Source organism: Corvus brachyrhynchos, unplaced genomic scaffold (assembly GCF_000691975.1).
Source record: "Corvus brachyrhynchos isolate BGI_N302 unplaced genomic scaffold, ASM69197v1 scaffold87, whole genome shotgun sequence".
Lineage (NCBI taxonomy): Eukaryota > Metazoa > Chordata > Aves > Passeriformes > Corvidae > Corvus > Corvus brachyrhynchos.
In genome coordinates this window covers 561,335-570,284 of record NW_008239767.1, presented here as the reverse complement: position 1 = coordinate 570,284, position 8,950 = coordinate 561,335, and the positions used below count along the sequence as shown (strand labels likewise).

Sequence of the window (8,950 nt, the reverse complement as noted above, 5' to 3'; positions counted from 1 at the left end):
ACTCTTTCAAAAGGTGCAGGAAGCTTGAAGGAAAAGTGCCCCTTCCATGCCAGCCTTAAGTCAGCACATAAGTTCCTCACCTGCAAGGGACAATGCCACGGTGTCAGTGCAATGCTGACCTGAATTGATGTGGCAGAGGCACGATGATATATTCCAGACACTGGCACAGAAATCCTGATTTTGAATCTCAAATGGCTCGTTTGCCATTTGCCAAAGAAAATCCTGCTCACTAGGATTTTCTTTGGGAATCTGCAAGGCAGCATTGGGTTGCGTGGCCATGCTCAGTCTGCTGAAGGGAACCTTTAGAGCTGTCTGAGTGGATTTCAGTTCAAACACATGCAGCCGTTAAGTGCAAACTTGAAAGTCTGACCCTCAGCCTTTTTTGGAAATGTCTCCTATTAAATGCAACATGCTGCTGAAATAGAAAGCAAATCATAAAGGGACCTGTGCTGATCCAAGATAAAACTTTTTCCTTCAATATGAAGGATAAAAATGTAAAAGCAACCGGACAGAAGGGGAAAAAGCCCTACTCAAAAAGTCACATTCTGACAAGAAAATTATTTGAAAGATGAAAGATGATACTCTGAGGAGTTAGAGGCGGGGAATAACAAGAAACCTAAGGCTCCTTTTTGGGCAAGGCTGGTATTCTTCAATACCCAAGAGCATCTGTAAAAGTTTTCTTATGGAAAATGCTGACTTTTCTAAAAATGCAGTCAATGGAGGAGGAACAGTGTATTCTCAGTGAATGATGGGTTAAGCTCTGTGCTCCTGACAAATCCAAATTCAAGCTGAATGACCAGTTGCCTTGATACAGGCTTGGAACAGCTCCATCTCTGCAGCACTGATTATATTGATAATTCCCTTCCCTTCTCTGCTCCTTCTCTCTCTCTCTCTCTCTCTGGGATTTGTTTTTATTTCTAACTACTTTTCCACTATTTTTGTGTGGTAAAGAAAGGCTTAAGCATCAACAGTAAATAATTTTTGAGGATAAAATAACCTGTATGTCAAATTCTGAGTCCTAAATTGCTTAGACAGCTCTGAAATTATGTAGAAAAATACCACCCAACTAAGCTTGAGGTGGGGCAGAAGCCAATTATTTTTCTCTCTTGGTTCAATCCCCTGAGAAAGTTCTAACTGTGTAATCTAATGGTGTGTTCTGGATTTCAAGGCTGCAAATAAGGTTAAGGAAATGCTAGTGGGACCCCAAGCTGTGGTGACAGAGTTATCACAGCCACATTTCAGCCACATGGGAGAATGGATAGACACAGGTTCCAAGAGGCGGTCAGTCATCGGTTCAATTTGATACTCCCCTTTCCCCGGTTTTCTGGGAAACGCCAGCTGCAGCAGTGCCTCTCCCTTACCAGGGCTCCTTGGTGCAAACTCGTGGCATTAGGGAGCAGATTGCATCCTGATGTTTCTTCTTTTGCCCACAAACTTGTTAATCAGCAGGCCCACAGCTGAGCTTCTTGAGTAGGAAGCACCACATTAGGGTTGTAAGGAGCTGTAGGGGATTCAAGTAATGGCAAGAAAAAACACATAAGAGGCATCTTTACATGCAAGTTATGCCATTGGGGAACGGTGCCTACAGCTTTTATATATTTTTCTAAAAGGTAACATATCCAGCAAATATTTTCATCACTCAGTAGAATGACTCTGTGAAACTGGGATATTGGGTACTGCCTTGAGTAAAAACACCAAACCAGGCATCACAAAGATAAAATAAAAAGGGTTATAGGTAAATAGAGCTGATTAGCTGTCATTCCTTGATTATGTCTTTTCCATTATGTATTTTAATTCATAATTTTTACAGTGTTTCATGTGGACCGGTGCAACAATAGAGCTGCAGAAAAAGAATTTTGCCCCTGCTGTCGGCAAAGCTCCAAATTCAAGTTCGTTTCCTCCTTGAGGGATACTTTTTCCATACTTTTATCAACAAAGTGGATCAATGACTCACTGCTTGCCAATACAACTCACACTGCGTTTTCTCATTTCCCTAGAACCGAGACACTCAGTATAAAAATAAATGTCTGTTCTCACCACTTCCTGTCCTGCTCTCTGAAAGAAGTGTTTCAGGGATTTAATTTCTCATCTTTGGCTTTCCCAATCTCTCTCTCTCGTTATTGATGGGAGTGTCCTGCAACAGAAAATGGCCCTGTCATGTAAGCTTCAATGTGTTAAGGACTACTTTCAGCTAAAAATAGGTACCAGAACTATTTTCTAGTTTGCTCCTCTTCTTTTGTGTTTAAATTCCAAATGTCATACATAGTATAGAGCTTAGAATAAACACAACCTTTTATGCCATTTAAATGCAACAAACTGCTTTTAGCAGCCTGGTTTGCAAGTGTACTTGAAATCCTATTAAGTGTTTGCCATGTGGCTCATGATGTGTCCATGCTTCAGGAAGAATCAGTACATGATGCATATGCTGACTTGTTTCAGAGATTAGTATTTGTGTTAGAGAAGCAATTGGGTGACAATCAAGAATGCGGCCACACTAGCATCTGTGTATGGCCTTTGGTCCTCAGAAGGGAAACACCTTTGAGTTAATACTTCAGTGTCCCAAAATCTCAGTGTGTTAATGGAAAACCTTGGACACTATTAGTGTTGTTACCAATGATATTCAAATCCAAAATATCTAATTGTATATTGAACCACTGTTAATCACCCTAACATTCAACACCATGTATCTGGGTACATATAGTGCATATTCATCCTGCACATGAAAAATATGGTCTAATTAGCTTCTTCTAATAGAGATATAAAAGACACGAAAGAAGCACAATGCTTGCATTTGTTGTATAAGATACTATATAATTGATAATTGCTGATAGTGAATGGCTTGGGGAAAAAGACTTCGAGCTAAGAAAGTCATAGATTCTGATTTCAGCAGAATCTAATTTTATTTGGATACAGTTGTTATTTGACCTCTCTTTTCTGTACATTAGTCAATATAACTGGAAAACCCATTAAAAGCAAGGCTCTTTGGAATTGTTTGTTCAGCCTGAAGATAAAAAATTGTGGTTAAACACATCCAAATGCTTTCCACTGCGAAAAGAGTCCCTCTTCTTTCTGGCAGTTCCTTAGTCATCAGGACTTAAGCTGTGAAAAAAAAAAAGTGTGACACCAATGCCTTTTTTAAAAATACCTATTAATAATTACAGTTTTAATGAATGGCGTGCTGAACATTTAAAATCCAAATTCAGTGGAGCAGCACTAACAGTTTATTCCTCCCACCAGCACAATTATCAGGTCAAGGCTGCAGAGAGGGAGAAAGGTTTAATTTTTGGAAGTGAGTGGGAGCGAAGGTTCTGACTGTGTGGTCCTGCAATGCATGACACTCTTTGAGTTTTCTCTGCGAGTGCGACTGAGGAAGAGGACCTGTTTTGGAGCATGGCCATGACAGTGATGAAAAGCAAAAGGAACCCTTAAGGAAGAAGGGAAGGTGAATTTGACAGACACAGTGGGACGTCTTTGCCAGTTTCCACACCGCCTGCCACAGCTGATGAGCATCATTTGGCCAACACGACAGAAACTTCCGTGGCACTATCTCGGTTCAAGCCATTCGTTACCAGTACAGCTGCTGGGGTTGGCTCTGTAAGGAGTACAGTGTTGAGCATGTCAGTTTTGACAGGATTTCACTGGAAGATTTCCTTTTAACTTTTGATCGACTATGGGTGAGCCCTGTGAATTTTTTATGACGGTGTGTCTAAATCCACCTCTCCCCATGTGTGTGGGATTGCCAGTGCTCCCTGCAAACCATCTCTTTGTGTCCTGCATGCCTTTTTTTCCTTCTTTCATCTGCCCATCCCTTATTTTCAGGAGTGCTTATTCACTTTTGTGTGTCAAATGTCCATACTTTCATTCGACTTTTTCTTACAGTCAGAACTCCTGTCAGAAGCCTTTATTTAGACAACAGGAGACTGTTATCCCTTTTTTACTTCTTTTTACTTCCAAATTTCGCTTCAGTGTGATTTTACTAATACTACATGTAAACTGTAAAAATCAAAATGGAAATAAGCTAAAAAATAGGATTTGTTCAATCATGAGTACATCCTGATTTACAGGGTCAGGCAAGTGATCTGAAGCTATATTACACTTTCCAGCCAATGTCAGACAAATTGCTTAATGACTTGCTTCTAGGAATATACAATTTTTATTGCATTAATGGAGAATTTTCACCTTCTTGACTTCATGAATAAGCAGATATAGAACAAGTACATCTCAGTCTGAAGATAATCAAGTGCGTGGTGGGGTGAAATTTGCTTCCCTCCTGCTATGCTATACCTAGTGATGTTAAATCCTGAATTAAGATGCATGACTGCACAGTTCCTTTGCAGATAAGAATGGTTTCTTTCCTTGAATGCTAAAATAGTTCCATGGCATCAGGTAGAAAATTTGTGGTACAAAATATCTCGAGAAAATAATTGACTCAGTGAATAATTTATTGAATTTACTGAAAATATTGACCTAGATTTAATGTTTCCACATTCAGAACACGAAAAATGAGTTAAATTGGTATGTGAAGTTAGCCTAGAGTGAGACAGTTGCAGCATGATTAATTTACAAGTGTGCATTGTTACTCAAGAAAAGCCACTTAGCTATTAAACACTCTGCTTGGGTTAAGCTGACATTTTCTTCAAACTAAGACCGGTGGTCTGATATTGCCAACCATTAGTGAAGACAAGCTGTGAAAAAAGAAATTGGGAGTGACTAGCAGGCTTGGGGATAGGTAAAGACTGCAATTATGGGCCTTCTAAGTCTTCACTTTTACATTTTTTTATCACATTTGAACAGATCTGATACCGGGTGCCCATCAGCCTGGTGTCTTAATGACTTCTGTATTCAAATTGCAGAGGCTATTAGAAAGTCTGGTGCACTGAAATTTAAAGTACCTTAAATAAGTACTAGCCTCCCACCCCTGCCTATGCATTTTGTAAAAAAAAATCATCAAATAGCAGGCAAAATTCAGAATAGAAAATTTTATTGCATGTCCAGGAGAAAAGCAAGAGCTGGAGAGGGACAGCAGCACAGTTAGGTAATACAAAAGGAAAATGAAATAAAACTGATAGATGAATGTAGTTTTCTGTTCGTTGTGTAGACTGATGTAATTTCTTTTGACAGAAACTCCTTATGTTAGTGGACATCAAATAGCCAAGCTCATATGATGTCACACCTTTCTAAGATGCAGAATGTATCAGACAAAGCTTTCAGACTGGACATGTACTGCACCTGCAGCCATCTGCTTGTGTAGACATACCCTTTCTCACCAGAAAGCATTTTGTCTCACCTGATTTACATGAATTGTGCAGTTTTTGGTTATGTACAGCAATCATTGAGCCAGCCTTGCCCAGCACCAGGAATGACTGTTGGCAAAAGCATCCAGGAAAAAGAACTACTTGCTACCATCTGTCAGAGGGTTGAAGCTTTTAACAAATCTTATTTTGCAGAAATGTTCTTTGCAGGAAAAAGTTCACAAAAGGGGTCATGTTATTTTCAATAAAAATAAAAATGCTGGTTACAGGGGAAGGGCTCTAAGGGGTATTGGATTCAAAGTGTTGTGTTACTCATGAAAGGAATGGTGGAAGTGTTTAAGCTGAAAGAGAAACTTAAAGGGAGATAGCACAAAAGTTGTGCGGGAAGTAGTGGAGACCTCCAAGATTGTAGAGGGATGGGAGGCCAAGCTTGGATACTTGCCAGAAAGGGGTCTGGTTGTGGTTCAGGCTACAATATCACTGTGTTTACAGTCACCCTTTAAACTTCCATTTGCAACACAGAAATCCATAAGCAAACTAGGGAAAACAACTCTCTGTGTGCTAGCAGCTTCAAAATGATGGTGATTTAAACAGAAAGAAAGGATGGTAGAAAGGGTTATGTTTTGTAACAGGATCATGGGAAAGCAAAGGAAAAGGCATTTTAATCTTTGCTTCATAAATAAGCGACCAGTAGTGGGAAGAAAGATTAAGAAATCCCAGTGTCTCCTACTTTTGACAAGAGTACCCCAAGCACTCATGTGCACCACCCTTAACTCCTAAAAAAGCATATCTCTTTCAGTGCAATGATATCAGGAGTTTCAGGGAGTCCTTCAGTTTGCAACCGAAGACAACCCATCCCAGCCATTTACTTATGGGTGTTATGATTTCAGATACAGGTGTCTGAGCTCTCTTCAGTCAGTAGGGAGAGCCTAGGGACTGAGACTCTACCTCAAGTTGAGCTGAGTCACTTACTAGACGAGTTGGTTTTCTAGGAGACTGGTTTTGTATGGGGCACTGGACACTTAATTTGCTTGTAGACATAAATCAAAAATCTTAATGATTCTCAATGTAAAAAAATGCATTGGATTATCAAGTAGTACTTAGGATATCTATTTCTGGGGAGATGTTGAAATCTGTTAGAAAGTCTGTAATACTTATCAAATGCCAGAAAGCAAGAGCTACAGTAGTCTCCAAGTTCTTTTAACAGTGTCTTCTTTGCACAATGCTGCCCTGCACCATCAATCCATATTTTGATTCTGAACTTTTCTGAACAGGAACTACCAATTATAGGCAAAAGAACTCTCCTCAAGACACAGGAATACTGACTTCTGCTGAAGATTTTCAGAACCCCTTCCCCTCTTTACCACTTTTACAAAACCTGTCACAAGCTGAACACACTCATGGAGACAGTCCCTGTAGTCAGGCTCTTGGCCCTTGTAACCAGCAAGAGCTGAAAAAAGAAGTACCAGAGATAAACCTGCTGGGTCCTTTCAATGTATAAGAATCTCTTTTTCTTGGATTGTGTGTAGGGCAGTCAGCCTGAGAGGATCCTCACAAACCAAAGAGAATGGCATGCCCACACTAACAGTTTCCATAACCTCCAATACGTGGCCTCTTCTGTACCACCGAACTGCTGCTGGTGTATCACCAAGATGCAACACTTAAAAAATTTCAGGAATGGCCAAGAAACCTACAACTGAGCATCAGGCACTGAATATCTTTTGGAAAGCACATCCTTTTTAGTTCACAGGTGTCATGAGGAGAAACAATTGACTTGAAAATTACAGCAATTTCTTCAAATTGACATAAATCAAGGAATAACTACTTAGAATAACCAACTCCTTACTCCAGGACATGATCAGAACAAGAAAATTATGTTAAAGCTGGAAAGATGAAGAGACGTTTGGATATGCTGAGATCACAGTTTTCAGCTGTAAGCACAGGAGTGCACATTTTGACAATGGAGCAGATGCTTCCAATTATCTGCAATAAGGAGAAGGGACACTTGAAAATCTAGCTGGTATTAGGTGGCTGTCAGAAGGCTCTTGGATAAGAAGAAAAGGATGCAAAGTGCAGCAGAGTCATTTTACTTTCATAACACATTAATTTTAAGACCGCTCTACAAGTTGAAAAACTCGTGTATATTCTGATGACCAAAAGCAAAACAATCAGACTGGAAATCTTAATGTAGATTGCTTTTCCTATTTTAAACCATGACAAACTTTACTCATGAAATATTTCCTTTGATGTTCTACAATGTTATTCAAATTTAAATAGATTTACATGTTTAACTGTGCCTACTGCTTGCTCATGTAGTGCTTATATATGAACTGAAAATAAGATTCCCATAGAAAGGGACAGCTTGTAAAATACAGAACTGTACAACATAGAAGAGAAGAAACTGTACAACCTGGAAGAAATTTAAATGTAGCCCTTTTATTCACTCTTTTGCAATTTCTGCATGCCACATCCTGGGGCATGATTTTGATTTGCTATGTGCTTAGCAGGATGATGTTCAGGAAGGCTGAATTTCCTGCCCAAACTATGCATGTGATGACAGGCAAATTCATGTCTTGTCATTTGTTCCTTGGTCTGTACTAACTCAGGCTGCCTGCACTCTCTGCTGAGGGCATGCCTGTTTTTTCTCCTGAGCCTCATGAAGAAGACAAGAACCACAGACAATCCTCCGCTCCAGTGTGTCAAGCCTGTGTTCCAGACACACCTTCACACTTTCCCACCACTCTGATAGCTGGACTATCACCATCTTGTCCATATGGCACACAGATCAGTGAGGTGCTATCAGAAGACACAGTGGTAATTGCAGATACACGTTTTGGATAAGGGTGCTCTGAATAAGCCAGCACCAAGCTCAGGATCTCTCCACATTCACCCGTGTAGCCACCAAGCACTCTGACCATATCAACAGTATGTGCCAAATGATCCAACAATGAAACCACAGTTGTGAGTTTGTTCTCCTGGACAATCCCAAATACATTTTCATTTGTGAGTTCCAGCACTCTTCTTTCTTCTTTGATTGTCTGGGGGGGTGGGGGGAAGTCACTAAAAGAGAAACAAGCTTTTGGTGAAAAATTTGTGCTTTTAGCCTTGTTTCTATTTATAATGCATCCAGCTTGGCTGTATGGAAAAAAACGTTATTTCAATTTTCCTCCACAAGAAAGATGAGAAAAATACATCAAAGATAAATTTTGTAGTAAAAAACATGAACTTATTGACAATTGAGATAATATTTTGCTGATAAAATAAATATACCTTTTAAAAAGATATATACCTCTTTCACTCCACTGCTTTTAAATGTGATTGCTAATTTATATGCAGGACTTGCACACACCAGAGCTTACCCACACTTCAGATGCAACTAAAAAATCCTGCAGGAAAATGCTCTTTCCTTGGCAGTTTGTGCAAAACCTCAAATACAAATGACTGAAATTAACTCGAAAATCATTATTTTGAGACTATATGCAGTCAGTACTACTACCTAAAATTGTGTCTACAAAAAGGAGTGTTGAAATTGATTTAAGGTAACACATTCTTCATTCAGCAAACTTCTTAATGATTGCTTTGAGTCAGATAATTGTTCCTACTCTTGGTATTCTGCTAAGTTCCCCAGATGATTTGACATTGGCCTTTCCTGGCTAATTTGTGGTGCCCTGAAGAAAGAGTGGATAATGAATTCTACA

The 8,950-nt window shown here is 39.5% G+C and overlaps 1 long non-coding RNA gene across 1 annotated transcript; it reads left to right on the top strand.

The window, feature by feature from the left end:
* The first annotated feature begins 6 nt into the window (after window positions 1-6).
* On the top strand, window positions 7-8,265 carry LOC108448798. The gene is made up of 2 exons (XR_001864825.1): window positions 7-3,674; window positions 6,527-8,265. It is a non-coding gene; the product is annotated as an uncharacterized LOC108448798 (long non-coding RNA).
* Window positions 8,266-8,950: the final 685 nt, after the last annotated feature.